We start from the raw sequence: 19,399 nt of genomic DNA, 5'->3' as shown, positions 1-19,399 counted from the left end.
GTAATTTTCCAAAGAAGAAAAGCGTTCTTGGGTAATCCAGGGTTAAAGAGACATTGTGTATTATTTAGCGCCACTTAATGGTTAGGGTAAAAAGGGATAATAAGAACACATGAATTATAAAAGCTTGCATTATTTAGAATTAGAGGTCAACCATTTATTGGGCGGGACAATTAACAGCACTGATATTTAGGTATTTCACCAAGGTATTTATCGACATTTTTATTCATTCGGTGGGCTGATTATTTAGGCTAAGATACAGTTGAGCCTTTCTCTCCCTTGCACCTCCTGCCTTCTGTCCCACACGCCACCCCACACCTTCTGATTGGATAAGTGAGCTGGGTGGAGCCACTGAAGCTGGAAGAATAACGTCTTGCACAACAACTCTTCTTTTTTTTAACAGGAATGTCTGCTGGGATCCTGTAAAACTTCAATTTACAATCACTAACATTTCATTTTCTCCGATTCTGTCACACAAACACACAACATGAGGACAATTAGCAGCTATGACAGCATTCTTTTCCACTGTCTTTTGACCAGCCCAAGTATTCCTTTGCCTCCAGGGATAAACCCCGCCCACCAGATATATCACAATGTTTACAAACAAATGGAATGGTTCGTTGAACAATTCTGAGCATGACTATAAAAAATGTTCATTTTTCTTTCAAGTCAATCTCTACCTTTGACCTTTCCAGACAGAAATGCTGCAAAAAAAATGTCTCTTCACTCATTTGAATCCAGACTGCCCATCACAGTTTTACATTTGCTAATCCCCAAAGCAGATGCAGCCAATCGCTACCATACACACTCCCTTGTCCGGCGGCTGATAGTGTCCTTCTCTCTGAGTCTCATCCTGCAAAAGTGCACAAACGCAAAAATATCCAAAAGAACTAACGTGTTTTCATCACCCCGCGGTAGGCTTCCAATCAGTTTAGTAGAACATTTTCTGAGCTTATTTGTGATGCCTCATCAGGTGAGTTGAAATTGGAATGAATTTGTCGCATGGCATCTCCCTAAGATGTTTTGGAGCTTTTCTGTTAATTTGACCAAGATTGGCTGAAGCCAATGAATCAGTTCCTCGCCATGGTAACAAAATGCACTTCCATCCCAACATTAAGTGCTGCTGGAGGTTAGGGTTTGAATCCTTGCTCCAACACTCTTGGGAGGAATTGTATTTTGTTCTGCTCTCCTTGTGTGTATGTTGTACACCAGGGGTGCTTACATGTTTTCAGCATTTGGGCTACTTAAAAAGGAGCCAGTTCAAATAATCTACTGAAAGATTTTATACATTTTACTATAAAGGATTTCATACAATCAAATACAAATTACATTTAAATGCAACAGATATTCACTGGCTGAGCTGTGGGGCGAGGTCAATGCAACCTAGTGGAGAATGATGTGTACAGGAACAGCGGGGAACTGGGACAAAGGGTTGATAAGATAATCAGCACTTCTCGACGCAGACAGCCCTGGTGACGTAGAAACGCTCGGGATGTTTTGACCATTTCAGACATCGAGGCGAGGTGTTTGGACCCCACGTGGGGTTTTTCCTGGCACGCCCATGGGAGGAGGAGCCGACACACCAGCTTGCGGAGGGACGTGGGTCGAGAAAAAAAAAAAGATCGAGAGAGGAGGCTGACGGAGACTCGAGCGACACTAATTCGGCTAATTCGATGGAGTTCACTTAGTTAAATTATTTAAGAAATTAAATCTGCCCCCGTGTGGAAATGCCGGTGGTCTCTTGTTCATTTTTCCATCAACAAACAAGCACGCATTGTTAGGAGAATGCGGGTTGTGTTTGGTTAATGGAGTCAGATAACTAATTCAAACAATTTGGTAAACGGTACATATTTTGATATTAATTCCCAACACTACCCATTAAGGAAACTGCAAAACATCCAATATTGTTGACTGTTGATTAATTGTACGTTCTATGATTAATCTAAACATTAACTGAATAAAAATTCAAGAGCAGTCTATAAACAAATCCTGATTTAAATGTAGTTTGAATGCTGACAATATTTTCTCAATGCATGCCTTAATAAATCAAATGTGTTTGGTCAAAAAAATAAGTTTATCTGTTGAAAGTGTCAATAGTGTGGCACAATTCGAGTCCGTTTTTTTCAAGGCTAATGATGTTGCAACGAAATAACTAACAATGTAAAGAAAACATACTGCATTTGACTGCTAGATGGCAGCGTGTCCCTACGAATACAAAGCACTGAATACAGTTTTCTGTGATCTACCAGTACTATTTCTGGTATCCACCAATAGATCGCGATTGAGCACCCCTGTTATACACAAACTAGAAGCAGTTTAACTCGTCTTGGAAAAAATGGGGAGTCAAGGTTAGCATCCAAGCTCCACTTTATTCCAAAACATAGTAAAACTAAAACATACAAGAAAAATACATTGACCTTGATACCACACCACAAATGATTGACAAAAACCACAACTTAATAAGCAAAATGAGTGAAAAACATACAAAATATAACCGTAAATTCCAGACCACAAGACATTACTTTTACATGGAGAAAAACAACAAACTACTCTTCTCCGCAAGGCAACGTCTGGAAACATTTATGACACATTTCTTGAGGAAAATTTTGTCAATGTTTTGCCAACATTAGATATTCAGAAATGTATTGTCAAAGAACAACAAAACTTCGTTTGAAGCATCCAGTTGTCCATTCACAGTTAAAAGAAAATGCAAAGATCCAGAGAATAATTATTCAGAATAAAAATAAATAAAAACCCAATACCCATAGATAACCCAATAATACATAACAGAAGCCAGACGGGAAGTTTAACTATTGAATAGTTTCAACATACTATTCCACCCACAAATCACAACCTCCATTTATGCATCCGAATTGAACAGCAGTAAAAGTTGTTAGTCAAAAACACTACACTTCTCTTCCCATATTATCAACGTCAATTTCAGGTCATTGAAGTTTCCTTTAATTCTTGAGGAGCGATAATAAGTGAACACAATTTGGTCTGGTAACGCGCCAACCACCAGTGACAAAAACACATATGACTTGTCGCGTCTGTGTTGCAATCTAGCACTATTTTTCCACAGTATGGAGAGGTATAGGGCTAACAATTTAAGTGACGTAGCCCTCATTCGCGTTTTTCTTTCAGAGCAGTAGTAAATATGTGCTCATCTTTGCAATCGCCATCTTTAATGGTCACGTGATCTGAAAACACGTGATGTAAACAACTCACAGCATAAAAGAAAGCAGCGGTGTCAGGTGTACAGTGACACGGCGCCGTTGATGTTCTGCAGCCAAAGGCTTTGACTCCATATTTCCGACACGATTGGGGCCAGGTGTGCGCCGGGATTTGTCACCTGTAAGAAAAAATGTGCGGAGTCAAGATTAGCGTCCAAGCGCCACTTAATTCCAAGTAAAACTGAATCATTCAATGAATACAGTGAGTCTGACACTACACCACAACAATTGATATAAACCACAACCTATTTAGCAAATTCAGTGAAATACATCAAACATATCTATCTAAAAAAGAATATATTTGGAAACTTACAAAAATTGACCTATGGCTACGCCCCACCCTTAAACGCGATAAGCCAATCACAGTGCGTGTAGCCAACCCAATAAAGTCGGAAATTCTCAGCTCCCATGTAAATTGAAAAGCATTGCAGTTCGTCTGTTCTTGTTGTTGTTTTTTGTGTTTTTCTTACATGTTAAACTTTAAAATGGTCATGGAGTACATGCACATCTGATACGAGGTATCCTGAGATGCTGGGTAAAAGGATGTATTTTTAACCGAGATTATGTTTTACGGTCATACACAGCACCAACTCAACGTGGATAATGTTAATAAGGATGTCTACATTTGTTCTAAAGTAAATCAACATAATATTTGAGGCAACATATTGACACTTTGCTTGAGAGTAATATAATGGTTTTTTTTACGACGTTAACATCAACATTGGGATGACGTCAGCTAACGGTACATCAGGGCACTTTGTGTACAGGGAGTTCAGTGGCCTGTTATGTGCTAGTTTTTGTACTTTGGTAATTGTATGTGATTGTTAGCTGTCGTCAAAAAGGCTCTAGTCGTTATCACGATAACTTATGGCACTTAGATTTGCTTAACCCGCATCTGATCTTAACGGAACAGAACAGTAATCCATGGTTCCCTATGGATTGAATTCCAACAAGATCAGATCAAGGACATTAAACTTGTTAGTGTATATCAAAGGTCAGCAACCTCTGACATGCGTGCCGGCAGTGGCACGCGAGGGGTTAACCAGTGGTACGCGAGCGAAATAATAATAAAAATAATAATGATTATTTCAAGAAATTCTCATTTTTACCTGAAATTTAGACATTTTCAGTTGCGCGCCGTGTTGTTTAGGGGGTTTACAGTAGCGCCCCTCCTCCGTGTGTGTGTTTGCGTCCGTGCGGCACCTCGCATAGGATGAGAGATCTGTGTTTTGACCCAGCCACAGAAACACAGGCACGCGATAAATGAACGAATCGTGACAGCTCCTCCAGCGAAAACATTTCGGCCTTTACAGCCAGCGTGGATAGATGACTGGGGCTTTGTGTGAAAAAATGACCGTGCTGTTTTTGCATTTTGCCTCGAAAGCGTAGTACCTTGCACATAAAGTGTTAATCGTCATTAAGGGACGAAACATGAACATGAACATGAATTGTAAGGACGAGCCTTACAAGGCGGAAACATTAAAAGGCGCTGTGTACCGCAAACAAACACAGACCCTGAAAACCTTTGTTACTGCTAATGGTAGCTGTACATATCACTTGTTTTATGATTGTAGTTCATTGTTGATGAAGAATGGTTGATTCCGGTTGATTCTTGTGGTAAAAAGTTGAAGTCATGGATGTCTACAGGCCTTTCCACATGTTGCTCACATAGTTTTTTTTTTTTAGTTTAGAACAGTGGAAGATAAATTGGTTAAACGATTTCAATATATATCCATTTTGTTTTTTTGGACTGGTGTAAAATTACAGCTTTGTTGGATATTAAAAAGTCATTAATCTTGGTGTGGCACACTGATTTACAAGGAAATTTAAAAGTCACCAAAAAGGTTCACCCCGGGTGTACATGAACAGATATTTACAAAATCCTAGAATATCATTAAACTTTTCTTTAGCAGAAAAAAATAGATAGGCTAACATGGAGCTTTACGCTAGGTTTTGATCAATAAATCTAGTAGCAATAACTAAGCGTATTCTACAAATCACGTCAAGTTAGGTTAGTTGAAGGCAAATCTTATTTCTTACTCTGCAGTGCAAGAACAACGCTGATCCCCTAGCTTGTTATTGAAGATGGCGATCACAATAAGATGAGGTTTATCACATTTACATTGCGACCTGTATATTTTTGCCTGAAGCTGATGCTTTTTATCGACCTCACAACAATGAAATCATCAATGTAACCCTCCAATGCATAGGCATGGCACTTTTGGTGACTTGGAAATGAAATGTGATCTTTCGGGGAGCAAAAGTGGTAAATTGAAATAGGAATAACTTCCTTCAACTGTAATTGTAAGCTCTTTATTACTATTTACCATTCATGATTTTCACCTTACAGTGTATGGGGAGAGATTTCTCTCAAAAATATTTGCACTGGTATTGTACAGGTACATAATTATAGTAGAGATTTACTCAAAATCTTGTAATTATAAATCTTGATAAAGGCACATGCAATTTAAAAACCGCATAGAATAGAATAGAAAGAATAGAATTTACTTTTATTGTCATTCTTGTGCCCGTGCACACAGAACGAAATGTCGATACATCTGACCCTGACAGTTAAGCTGTAGCGAGCCGATGGAGCCGCAGCCGAACAGGGCGTAGATATATTTTCGCACTGTGGGATACCTAATTTATCCTGGACTTCTTCTTTTAATGGTAGTGGTGAAATCGGAAAATTGGCTTTGAAAGTCCTCAAAAAGTACTTAAATTTGGCCAGGAAACAGGTGTATAAACCCTGATTTATTTTACATGACATGCGCCTACATAATTGTCCGCCATCTTGCTGCCAAAGGTACCCAAAAACCTTAAAAAGACTGTGCCAGAAAATGAGACGTAAAATGGAGTGTGTTGGTCACTTTGAGTCTGCGTAGTTTGTATTTTTCCTTGTGGTCATTAGCGACATCTAGCGATTAAAGAAAACACTGTCCTTTAAAAGAATAAAAAACAGTTTTTTTGAGCAACTAAAACATAGGCATTCAACTTGTTAGGTTGACTCCCTGCTCCCCCCTGCCCCGCCCCGCTCCTCTGAATAAAGTATCCATCTATCTATCTATCTATCTATCTATCTATCTATCTTTCACTCGGCTAGTGTCACTTGTGGCATTGTGGCAGAGTCTGTGGAGGTTCCAGTGTATCACGGTGAGAGTTTCTTATACATTAATTATGTTGAACAACTGTTTTATCACCCAATGCCATGACTTTGTTATCATCAACAGATATTAGATCTCATTTTAGGTGCATAAAACAAATTGCAACAATGATCAGCCTTGCTTAAATGTTGTGTGTTTGTAAGCTATCAAGTCACGTCATGTTCATTTGTGACATTCTTAGTCACAAGGAGTCTCAAAGGGTTCTGCAGACCACATATTATTGCAAATTACAGACTATTATTACACCATCCCCTGATCTAAAACCTACATGAGGGCAAGGAAAAACTCAACATGAGGAAAATGAAGAAACCTTGAGAAGGGACAGCACTGAGGTAATCCCCCTTCTAGGATGACCAGGCTGCAATAATAAATAATACACAGATATCGTCAACAGGAAATATAGGTCATTTGTAAGCCATAGAATAGAAGTGTGTTTAAAGCCTAGATTTAAACTGTTCCACTGAGGTTGCAGATCGAATCTCAGGGGGAAGAGCATTCACCAGCACCGGGGCCCAAATGGAGAGCGCTCTTGAACCTGCAGTTCTCTTCACTGTCTAATAAGTTCCATGTTTCTTCTGTATGTGTTTGTGTGTGATGACTCTATTAGAAATAAATAAGTTAAAACTGGACATGGCTTGGTAATAGTGTTTCTGATGCTCACAAAGGGAAGGTGACACTCGTGAACAGTGTTAAATGATCCTGAATCACTTCAAGTAAAATGAAAAAACTAAAATAAAGGTACATTGTGTAATATTTGACCACAATATGGCACTGTATTGTCTAATGCTGACAAAAAAAACAAGTGCTAATCGAGCCTAGCAACAAGAAGTCAGACAAACGTGACAGCAACTACTAATTATGGATTCTGCTGTGTAGAAGAAATACAATTTTCTCGATGAAAAAATAATTTTAAAAATAAACATTGTTATAATAGTCAGTGCATTTTTGCCTATTATTCAAATCAATGTTTTTTTTTTTACCGAATGAAGGTACCACTTGGAAGCACTAAATATTACACACTGTCCCTTTAACCAGCCAGTCCCCCACCGTTAACATAAAACGTCGCTCAAGACGGGAAAAAATACATTAATGTCATTATCCTGAATAATATTGTTGTTAGTCTTTTAAAAAAACAAGTAAATTCATGCAAAATATAATGAAGGATTTGTTGGTGGGGTTTTTGGTCCTCATGATGGTGGGAACATTACTAAGCTGATGCGAGAAGTGAGTCTTATGGTTTCAACTGATATTTCTTGTTTTGCTTTTGGGAAACATAAAGTGGTCTCGGAGCACCCTTTATCGGTCATTATGTTAATTGTTGCTGAAAACAAAAAAAGAAATGACGCAGAACTTTGACAGCATCACAAAAGTAGACTTTCAAACGCTTGTTGTGAATGTTATGTTTTGCAGTGGACCCAAATGCAGGTAAGCATGACCAGAAGCAGGGATGCTCGCAAAAGGATGATGTTTAACAACAATACATGGGAACAAAGTAACGAATGGTTAAAAAAGAACAACAAAACGATCTGAACAAGAAGCAATAAAACAAACCTCACCAACCAGGATGGAACTGGAAAAACAGAGACATAGTTAGACATAGTTATATTATATTGATGATGACCCAACCCTTTATGTTGTCCAGCCAGTCCTTGCATAGGGTCGTAATTAAAGCCAGTTGAGGAGAGATTAGGCCATGAATGTAAAACAGAAGGTGAGAGGGCCATATGCAGTTCTTGGATGACTGAATCCGGCCTACTGTAAATGTCTGAGTTGTTTAATATTTATTATTTTCAAAATCAAGTTTTAGCTCATTTCTATCAAACGTTTTTTATAAATACAACTCAAATGCTCCTTCTCGCTGCTGGAGGGCAGTAAAGGTAAGAAAGTCCTGACGTCCAGTCTGGTTTCATGTTAAAGACAATATTGTGGGCAATGTTCCCTCTAATTTTCCACGGGTCTGAGCGTTCACACAAAGTTGGTGAGCAACGCTTGAAACAACAGTGAGCAACAGCAACCCCAAGTGTGGCAACTAGATCATTATCAAACATGTCCAAAACGTGACATCACGTTAGTTTCCGGCAATGGAAAAAAAAATCACTTTTGAATGAATCGACTAATGTATTATTGCAAAGGTTGGACGGCCTACAAACGTCATTTGTTTTTACAACAATTCTTTCACAAGATTTCCATTTCTTTTTTTTTCCTGGTATCTTTTGTCGCATAATACTAACATTTTTGGGGGCTTATTAAGTCGGTTGCACGATACACAACTGTATTTAATCACAGTTTTTAATGGAAGTACAATGTTGGCAACAATATTGACTTGGTATAATTGGAAATTATTCGAATGCAACACAAACTTTTTCTTCTTTTTCCTTGGTTTTTTTTCAAAACATTTTTAAATTTCTTTAAAAAATCTCATTGTGTTTATTTTTTCCTAGCTGTTACTTTTTTCTTTTTGTTCTCTATTTACTTTTTCCCCTTTGTTTCTTTCTTTTCCTTTTTTCTGGCTTTTTTTCTGAATTTTTCCTTCTTTTTTCTCTTCCTTTTGTTTCTTTTTTTTCTCAGCTTTTCACTACTATTTCATTTTGGTATTTTTTTCTTTTTTGTTCTATTCCCCTTCCTTTAAGTCATTTTTTGCATAATTTTACATAATATTTGGTCATATAGGGATGAAAGGATCAAAAACAACTTGAAGAGCCGTTTAGGACCCGAAAGAGCCGGTTCCTTTTAGTGAGCCGAGCCGAAGAAGCCGGTTCTCGAAAAACTCTACTGACTTTACTCAACTTCGTTCTACTTCGACCTTGACTTCCAAATAGCGCATTTAGAACACAACGTCAGGGGAACCCTTGTATTTTTACCTTCATGCACTGTAACTTTAACTTAATTCGCTTCTTAATAAGCAATTTCGACCCCTCATTTTTGTGAGCTGGCTAGATTTTCTTTTGCGCGGAAAAGCTCTGGGTAGTGCGCAATTGCGCACAAACGCAGCTTAGAGGGAACATTGCGCTGGATAGATTTTCTTGTGCACTGAGAATGTGCGGGCAGTGCGCGATTGCGCACGCGCGCAGCTTAGAGGGAACATTGATTGTGGGGTATTTTTTTTAGCTTCAGTAGGCCCAGCCTGGTAATTTGATCTAATGGTATTGTCCCTTTACTGCTAAAATCTTATTTCGTATTTCTCTTATATTGATCTCAAAGCGCTATGACAAAAAAGGCAGGCCTTTTTTTCTTTCCCATTGCTACCACTTGAGTTTGTTTATGTTTGTGGGGTGTTGGTTCTGAAGTAGTGCTGTAGTTACTCAACTGTTAAAATAAACAAATTGTTATCACTTTCAATGATTCACTTTCAATCATTTTTCCATTGTCTGGGAATAAATGTGTTATGCTTAGAAAAGAGCCCTTATAGTCCATGATCATAATATGTCAGGTATACTACAAATGTAGGCTGAATGTCAAAGCATATTACTGGAAAACCATGCTTAATATTTGGGGTGGACATTTGTTTTACTGAAAACATACAGTAAACTCTGGATCCGGCCCCTGACCCGAATCGATTCTGACATGCCTGGAATAGGCACAGGTCTTTTTGGCGTCCTTGGACCTTCAGTTCTAAATATTATAATCATTTCCCTCTATTCAGGGGTAGTTCCAGCGGCTTTTAAGTTCGCCGTTATTAAACCCACACTGAAACGACCCGACCTTGATCCAGAAAGCTTATGTAATTATAGACCTGTGTCAAACCTACCTTTTCTTTCTAAGGTACTTGAAAAAGTAGTGGCACGGCAGCTGAATGATTTCATATCCGAGAACAATCTTTTTGAATCAATGCAATCAGGATTCAGGGCTAACCACTGTACTGAGACAACTCTGATTAAGGTAACAAATGATCTCCTACTGGCAATGGACTCTGGCGCTTCATCACTTTTGCTGCTGCTGGACCTTAGTGCTGCTTTTGACACAGTGCACCACAATATCTTACTAGAACGGTTGGAAAAATGGATTGGTCTCTCAGGAACCGTCCTCTCATGGTTCAGATCCTACCTCTCAGATAGGACGCACTGTGTAAAATATGGTGAAATGACATCTGAGCCCTTTAGTGTTACCTGTGGTGTTCCGCAGGGTTCAGTGATGGCCCCCTTCTTTTCAGCATTTACATGCTTCCATTAGGTGATATTATTCGCAAGTACAATATCAGGTTCCACTGCTACGCAGACAACACACAACTATATCTTCCGTTGGAGGAATCTGCCACACTAAATTGTGGAAATTTGGAGGCCTGCCTATCTGAGATAAAAGAGTGGATGTCACTCAATTTCTTGCGTCTTAACTCTGAAAAGACTGAAATGTTAGTTATTGGTCCATTTAAATGCCGCGACTCATTTTCAAAAACTGCTGTGAACATTGACAAATGTCACATCACACAGAGTGACTCAGTAAAACATTTAGGTGTCATATTTGACCCCGATCTGTCCTTTCAAACACATGTGAAGAAAATTACTATAACCGCTTTCTTCCATCTTCGTAACGTTGCGAAAATTCGTCCTATACTGTCTCAGTCGGATGCGGAGATTATAATTCACGCGTTTGTTACCTCCCGTCTCGATTACTGTAATGCACTACTCTCTGGTCTCCCGAAGACCAGAATCAAGAGTCTTCAGCTAGTACAAAATGCCACAGCGAGGCTTTTAACTAGGACAAAAAAGTCCGATCACATCACCCAGATTTTGGCTAACCTGCATTGGCTCCCTGTTAGCCTAAGATGTGATTTCAAGGTTCTCTTAGTATTATACAAAATCATACATGGACTTGCTCCCTCATATCTTTCAGATCTGATTTCCCCCTATGTTCCGGTCCGAAGCCTTCCTTCTGAGAATGCCGGTCTCCTGGTGATCCTAAGAGCCAAAAAGTGTTCCGCTGGTTCGAGGGCGTTCTCCATCCGGGCACCGGTGCTGTGGAATGCTCTTCCCCCTGAGATCCGATCTGCAACTTCGGTGGAAATGTTTAAATCCAAGCTTAAAACTCACTTCTACTCTATAGCATATGAAAAACCTATACTTTTTGTGGAAAATATCTCTGTATTATTTGGGATTGCAACATCCTTTGCTGTCTGGTAATCCTGGAAGGGGGATACCACATGTGCGGTCCCTTTTCAAGGTTTCTTCATTTTCCTCATGTTGAGGTTTTTGAGTTTTCCTTTCCCTCATGTTGGTTCCAGAGCAGTGGATGGTGTAATAATAGTCTGAAAAATAGTCTGTGTAATATAGTCTGTGTAATAACCTGTAAAGCCCTTTGAGACTCTTTGTGATTAAGGGCTATACAAATAAAAACGACTTGACTTGACTTGACTATATATTGCTCCAAACCCGGTTGGCGCCCTCTGGGGGAAGGTGGCCAGGTACATCATGACAGCAAATCTGTTCTGTCATTGCTTTACACAAGAATCTCTCTTTTAAATTGTTGTTAGCATGTTTTAGCTCAGAATATATTTGTGTACTGTTAAATCGTGAACTTGGACGTTATATTATTAAAATGTGTCACTAAATCGGTTGTCAGGATTGCATGAGTTTTCCAGCTATATTCGTTTTTATTTAATCATCACATCATTATTTTAATCATGAAATCATTGAGTTGTAATAAATACCCATTACGTTTAGCAACATATTTGAATGAAGTATTTAATTTTTTTGTATTCACTTGACGTCTCATTGTATCCGTTCATTCAGTGGTTATACTTAGTCAACATTGTTATAAATGGTGTTCTGATTTACCGTTGATGTCGAGGCCTTGAGTCTAACCAAAATCTTATCATACCATCTGCAGAATCCAGTTAAATCTAGTCTTAACAAAGGTCTGTTGTGAGGCTTGAATATCCTGACTGCGTCTGGAAAATCCCACTTCACTTAAGTTTCATTTTTGTTAAACCACGCCTCTTTCCTATCAATGTTGTGAAATATTGTATGCAATGAGATTAGATAGATAGATAGATAGATAGATAGATAGATAGATAGATAGATAGATAGATAGATAGATAGATAGATAGATAGATAGATAGATAGATAGATAGATAGATAGATAGATAGATAGATAGATAGATAGATAGATAGATAGATAGATAGATAGATAGATAGATAGATAGATAGATAGATAGATAGATAGATAGATAGATAGATAGATAGATAGATAGATAGATAGATAGATAGATAGATAGATAGATAGATAGATAGATGGATAGATACTTTATTCATCCCCGCAGGGAAATTCACATTGGACATGACAATCCAGGTTAAACATGTTATGAAGACTTCAGAAAAAAAGATGAAATATTGATGGATGTCGTGGAAGGACTTTGTCCTCTTGACCAGCCCGCAATATTCTGTTTATTTCTTATTTTGTTTAATTGTCTCCTTCTTTGAAAAATTAGGAAACCGATCCATCCATCCTTTAGCTGCACCACTCATCCTCAGGAGGGTCACGGGGTGCTGGATCCCAGCCCAGCCATTTTCAGGCAATGGGCAGGGGACACCCTAAATCGGTTGCCAGCCAGTCGCAGGGCACACAACTCACTTGCTCATTCACATCTAGGGACAATTTGGACCGGCCAATTAACCTGACATGCATATTTTTGGAATGTGGGAGGAAGCCGGAGTGCCCGGAGGAAACCCACGCAAACACGGTGAGTACATGCAAATTCTGCACAGGAAGGCTGGTAGCTGGATTTGATACCATGCCCTCAGAACTGTGCTGCAAACTTGCTAATCACTCATTCGCCGTGCCGCCCCAACTTGGGAAACCTTTCCCATGCAAATGTATTTACAATCATTTGTGGAAATAATTGTGCTGTGATTTTGTTATTTTACCGTATTTTAGGCTGTTTTATAGTACTTTCAATGTGTTTTGTTAGTGTTAAGTTTAAAGTTAGGTAGACACTCAATACGTAGATAAGACAACGATGAGAAAACATCAATGAATTTCAAAATTGCAAGGAGAACAGGAGACTGGATAAGAAATGCCATCCTGTTCTAAAGCCCTCCCCTGAGCCCTTTTTATTAAAATTCATGGGTTACAAAAACAGATCTGCCCCAAAGGGTGTGGGAATCAAAGAAAAGACACAAAATTGGTTGATATTGACAATGATGTAAACAGTGCATAATAATGAAACTAACAATCAAAACTGAGAGGTTTACCGTCAAAATAATGAACTGGCATCGTATTGAATCTCATTTGCAGGTGTTCAATATTGAAAAGAGAGTAAACGTATCCGCGTAACACAAACCTTAACCAATGTATGCAGATAGTGATCAGAATTGGAGAAAAATTAATTCAAGAATGAGTTCACCCTCCATTGCTCTCCTGAGCCGACAAAACAAGCGCCTATTATCTATCTTTTTATTCGTGTGTGAATCAACATTATGTCAGCTATTTGGGCCAGGGAACGGTTTGGAATAGTAATGTGCGTGTAGGACAGAAGGGGGCAGGGGGAGCGGGGAAAGGCAGGCTTAAGCCCCACTGTGAATCCATCTTAAGAAACACTGAGCTAAATGACGAGCAATCACGAGCACTATTTTGAGGCGTTGAATTGCACTGATTTTCCGTGACGTCTGGCATTGAAACACCAAAGAGACTATTCATAGCAACCGAGTGTGGTGAAAAATGTGGCTGACACACACGTATGTAATATAAAGTAAGCTTTGAAAGATTTATGGTGACAGTAAACTCCAAACATTTCCAGATCAAGTTTGGGCGCATTAGTGAAAAAACAGTAATTTGTTACATTTACTCCATTTAACAGGTAATTCAATTACGCCCAACCCCGTCTAAAATACTGACACCAAAAATTTGCCTCCTCTTCGCAGAGTTTAGTTACAAACTACTGACAGAAAGGCCAACCCCCTAAGACTTCTTTAAAAAAAAAAAACATAAGAAATAGAAGAAAACGTGTACAAACCTGTGGAAGCAGTAAAGTCTTTATATTTCTTGGTATGTGCAATCTTGAGAACTTGCAAACGACCACTTAGCCATGACACTCCATATCCATTTTGTCTATGTGTTTCAAAGCCCTTGAACATATCTTCCATTTCTAGGCACTGTCCAAGACGTTTTTCTTTCCAGACATGGTGTATTCTAAAAATAATTTAACTAATAAAAAGGCCAAATTCCAGCACACTTTAGCTGTCAATTCTGTGGTCACGTTTGCGCCATTGATTTCCTGTTGCTTTGTTGTTCTTGTATAAGCCACGCCTCCTCTACCATTTGCTACTTGTGACATGCAGCCAAATATGTGCTTATAAACTGACTCCTGATTTCAGTATTTTGTTATATTGTTGTATAGACGACATATATGCGAGTATAGACGATAGGGGGAATATCTTGATTAGGGGAAATTTAGCCCTCTCGTTTACTTTGCTTGATACGGCGATGCCACAACTGTATTCAGCTATACTTTTTAGGTTATCATGAATATGCCAACCCTAAGAGAATGTTGCTTGCAGATCGAGGGTTGTACGTTACAGTCGCTGATCATTTATGTGGTGACGTATTGCTTCGTCACCAGTAGTTCATCACGTTTGCAGGAAAGTTGTGGTGATTTGTCAAAATGTCAACACTGCCCTGAAATCACAGGGATAGTCAGAATTTGAATGCACTACCACCTTATCAAATTCATTAATCTCACTTTCACTTTTCAAAACCAAATTTAATGGGACACTGTGATATTTGACCACTAGATGTTGCTGCAGTTTGCAAGGTTTTGGGTACCTGTAGAAGCAAAATGTCTGACAATTATGTAACTCCAGGAAGGTGAGGCTCATGTTATGCAAAGTATATGCATACTTCTGTCTTTATTCATTTTCAAACAATGCCGGGGTGGCATTAGCTCAGGAGGTAGAGCACTCGTTTTGGGATCAAGAGATCGCAGGTTCGAATCTCGGCTCCTCCGTGTTACATGTGGAAAAGTCCTTGGGTAAGACACTGAACCTCTAATGCCCCCAATAAGCAGGTTGGCGCCTTGCATGGCTGCACGGCCGCTATTGGTGTGTGAGTGTGTGTGAATGGGTAAGTGTGAAGCACTTTGTAAAGCGCTTTGGGAAGTCTTCATTGACTTGAAAAGCGCTATATAAATGCAGATCATTTTTCAAAATTAGAACAAGGTCTCTAATGTTTGGCTTGAGAAATAAGATAGATAGATTTTTCACTACATTGTTGAAACAAAATCACCAGAATGGCTGCAAAGGCTTGAAGTAAACATGTGAGAAATTTTGACCAGGTGGCCTCTTTAAAAAACAGCAACGTTGCCCAACTTTGGCCTTAGGAAGTAAAGACATAACAATTTGGAAGGTAAGATGGGGGGGCTGCAATGGCGATAAAGATAGTGTGAAAGAGTGAGGCTGAATCCGTTGAGGCTTTAACTACCTTCAAAGCGTATACACTTCATCTTAAAAGCACAGGAAATGGTTGCCAGCAAAGTACTATTGATCACTAGGCCGTTATCAACTCCAGCGGATACTCCGTAAGTCATGCCTGCCCCTGGAGAGTATTGCCTGGTTTTGTGTGTGCACATAGTGACATACACGCACAAAAACACATTTTTGTACTATTTGGATGTTTATCTTTTCACCTATTGCAGTTAGATAATTATCACTGCGAACAGAGCCAGGGTGGTGATAATGTTTTCGTTTGGGATCTAAGTATGTACATATATGGTTTTTGTTTGTTTGTTTTTTTGTGTGTCTGCCCACCCAAAAAAAAAAGGGGGGGGTGTTAGATACAGCCGACATCTTACAAAGGCAGACAGGTAGGTTACCCTAGATCAGGGGCAGGAGCCTGTGGCTGGCAAACCAAATAAGGCTCTTTTTATGAGTACATATTGCTTGCAGAGAAAATTCTGATAAAGCAATTTTTTCCTATGGTGTTCCAATTCTGATAAGCATAGCCAACGTAGCGCTAGTAATGTGACTGGTTTAGTCCAGTATGTAAAGAACACAGTCCTGACTACAATTTACAGCCAAGGTGTCACACCAACAGACCCCATTTTGGCTCTACGTCGCTAAAGAATCCTTTGTATCGCAGCTCATTAAAACATATATGTGCACTGTTGAGACACTTCATGGCAGCCCTTTGAGACTCTTTGTGATTAAGGGCTATACGAATAAAAATGACTTGACTTGACTTGACAGAACAAACTGTAAACACCCCAAAAAAAATGCCAGCCAAGCACACAGAGCAATTTGATTGGGCGAGCGGTAGGGGTCAGCGGAGCTATGCACACAGTGATGCACTTACCTCTATCTGCCCAGCACCGTCTGCACTAATGGTAAATACGTCTGTATTTATTTCATGCATTTTATCAAATCATCTAACGTCAAACAGTGAAATATAGTGCGCTGAAAAATGAGATTTATTTCTGTTGAGTGATTTTGGCTACAATTGATCAAAAACAACACATAATAGCATTTGAATGAATGGTTTTATTGTCAGTATGCATAATTAAAAGGAAATTGGAGGACATTCGTCAAAACCACGCACTGCTTCAAGTACGTGCCAAGAGCACCGACTTACAGTAACACAAAACAAAACTTATGGTCCGGGCTTTATCAGGAACTAAGCCCAACTCGAAAGTCAGAACACTTGGACCCATGGTTTTATTGTCATTATACAAAAGTAAAATGAAAATTGAAGGTTTTTCCTTACAGTGTAAGAAAGCAAATGAGAGAGCAGTCAACTAGCTGCGCGGTAGCATTCAAGGACACTCAATTGGAGACAGAACTCAAGTGATGATTAAAATATAATACTTTCGAATGTAGCGGTTTCCGAGTTGTTGATCCAGGTCATCCGTTTCAGGACTGGTGTTGGCAAGATACAGGGTTTTCAGCGGTGGCTTCAAAGAGTTGTTAGCCTAGCAGGCAAGATACAGGGTTTGCAGCGGTGGCTTCGAAGAGTTGTTAGCCTAGCTGTTAGAAGCAGGCCGGACCAGCAGCACCGCTCTTGCCCTTTCCCATACGCCGCCCAAGTCGCTTCTGGAACCCGATAATAATTCCACAAAGGACTCGCTGGTGATCAGCATTTCTTTGCGTTCTTCTGACTTTCCTCAGAGTCCGATTTAATTGATCAATTATTTTTCAATGTAATGAGCCACAAAAAACTTGCGGCCCTTTCCGGCTTGTTTTGATTAGGAGATGTAAACTGACTGCCTAGTCCAGCCCATCAGAGTCGCGTATACAGTCACGCCCACCCGATACATGCCATTTCTGATCATAATAAAGGATATGTTGATCTAAATGACATAGACAATTCCATTAAATATCTGCAAAAGAGTGAACCAGCGATAACCGAAGCGCAAAGTAGCGTGGGGTCTCTGTACCGAGTTGCACCACTCATTACTGAGAAAAGTGATTGCATTCCTTACTCCCAAAGAGGAACGGGATCTAAAGTAAGGTGAAGTCAGCGATGCAAAACAGAATTATTCTTTCACGTTTGACTGGTACGTGGTTACGTCAGTGTCGATAACTCTCACACCTAGGCCGTGACGCCCGCTTTCATCCCTCACGCTCGGCTGTCCAAACAATTTGCACATCAAAACGGCACCATGGCACCAGTGAATGGATGGGCAGGAAGGGCCGATACGAGATGCTTGCATCATTCCTCGCCAGCAGGCCAGACAAGAGTCAAGCTGTTTTCTTTCAGTTCACGCTTTTTGTGGATTTTAGGCAACGGCTGCGTAAACTACGCAGAGATACATGCTCACTTCCATGGCTTTTTAGTGCCCCTCAGTAAGACAAAACCTCAACGCTTCCACTTGGCATTACTCAAATTAAGAACGGACATAGTGAACATGTTTAAACTCTAATTCTACGTTCACACTTAATTCGACTTAAGCGTTCATTCCATTGTCTGTATAACCCCTCGCCTCTCATAATGAACAGACATTAAGATGCTACTTTGGCCGCACATTTATTCAATTATTCATTAATTTATTACTTTTTGTGTAGCTGGAAAATGGAAGAAGGTGTGCTTAACAATGGATGGTATATATTGACAAAAAACAGGAACCATAAATATAAGCAAACCAGGTTCCAGAACATCTACCACAGAGTCAAAACCATACACAAAAAACACCTAACGTGATAACAAAAGACAGCATAGAAGTGTCATGGAAATGCAAGCAGGATAAGAATGGCAATTACCCGCAAGTGTGCTGTCTGAGCAGTCAATATCAAGAGTTGGGATAATCAAGAACAGGTGTGGGCTGATTGGGCACAGGTGTGTCCAGTTTCGCACCAAGTTGGTGCCCCCTTAGGGAAGTTCCAGATCCTGACAGCCACAATTACATCATCCCCTGATCATAAACCTGCATGTAGACAGCAATAACCGAAAACCCCCAGCATGAAAAGAATCAGAAGCCGTGAGCAGGTGCCGCTCATGAGGTAATGCCGCTTTTCAGGATTACCAGGCTGCAATGGATGTTGCTCGGGCACCAAAGGAAAACCACATAGCAACGACACAGCTTTCCATCTTAGTGAGCAGATCAATGCAGATAATGACATGCACTATCACCAGGTACTGGTGCACTGACTCACCAGGATTTATCCTTCTCCCTCACTCAGCCACTGGCCAGGCAGAAGTAAAGGACATGAAAACAAAGGTCTTAGGTTGGCATCAAACATAATCTATAGAATATAAGAATTTATTTAGTCTAGATTTAAACACTTCCACTGAGGTTGCAGAACTTTTCTTAGAGGGCAGAGCATTCCACAGCACGTGGGATCGAATGGAGAACACTTTCGAGCCTATGGATTTCTATTTTTGCTTTTGGAATCACAAGGAGAGCATTTTCCAAGCAGAGACTACGAGCAGGTACACAGAGAATTACCAAATCAGAAAGATAAAAGTCGGAAAGTCCATGCAAACCTTTGTATGTTAGTAACACAACCTTAAAGTTACATCACAGGCATGGAGCCAGTGAAAGTCAGCTAAAATAGGGATACTATGATTAAAATGTCATCCGGG

The sequence above is a fragment of the Urocampus carinirostris genome, chromosome 15, assembly GCF_059441175.1.
Source record: "Urocampus carinirostris isolate Australia breed hairy pipefish chromosome 15, RoL_Ucar_1.0, whole genome shotgun sequence".
In the NCBI taxonomy this organism is placed as follows: domain Eukaryota; kingdom Metazoa; phylum Chordata; class Actinopteri; order Syngnathiformes; family Syngnathidae; genus Urocampus; species Urocampus carinirostris.
This window is presented reverse-complemented; position numbering follows the sequence as displayed.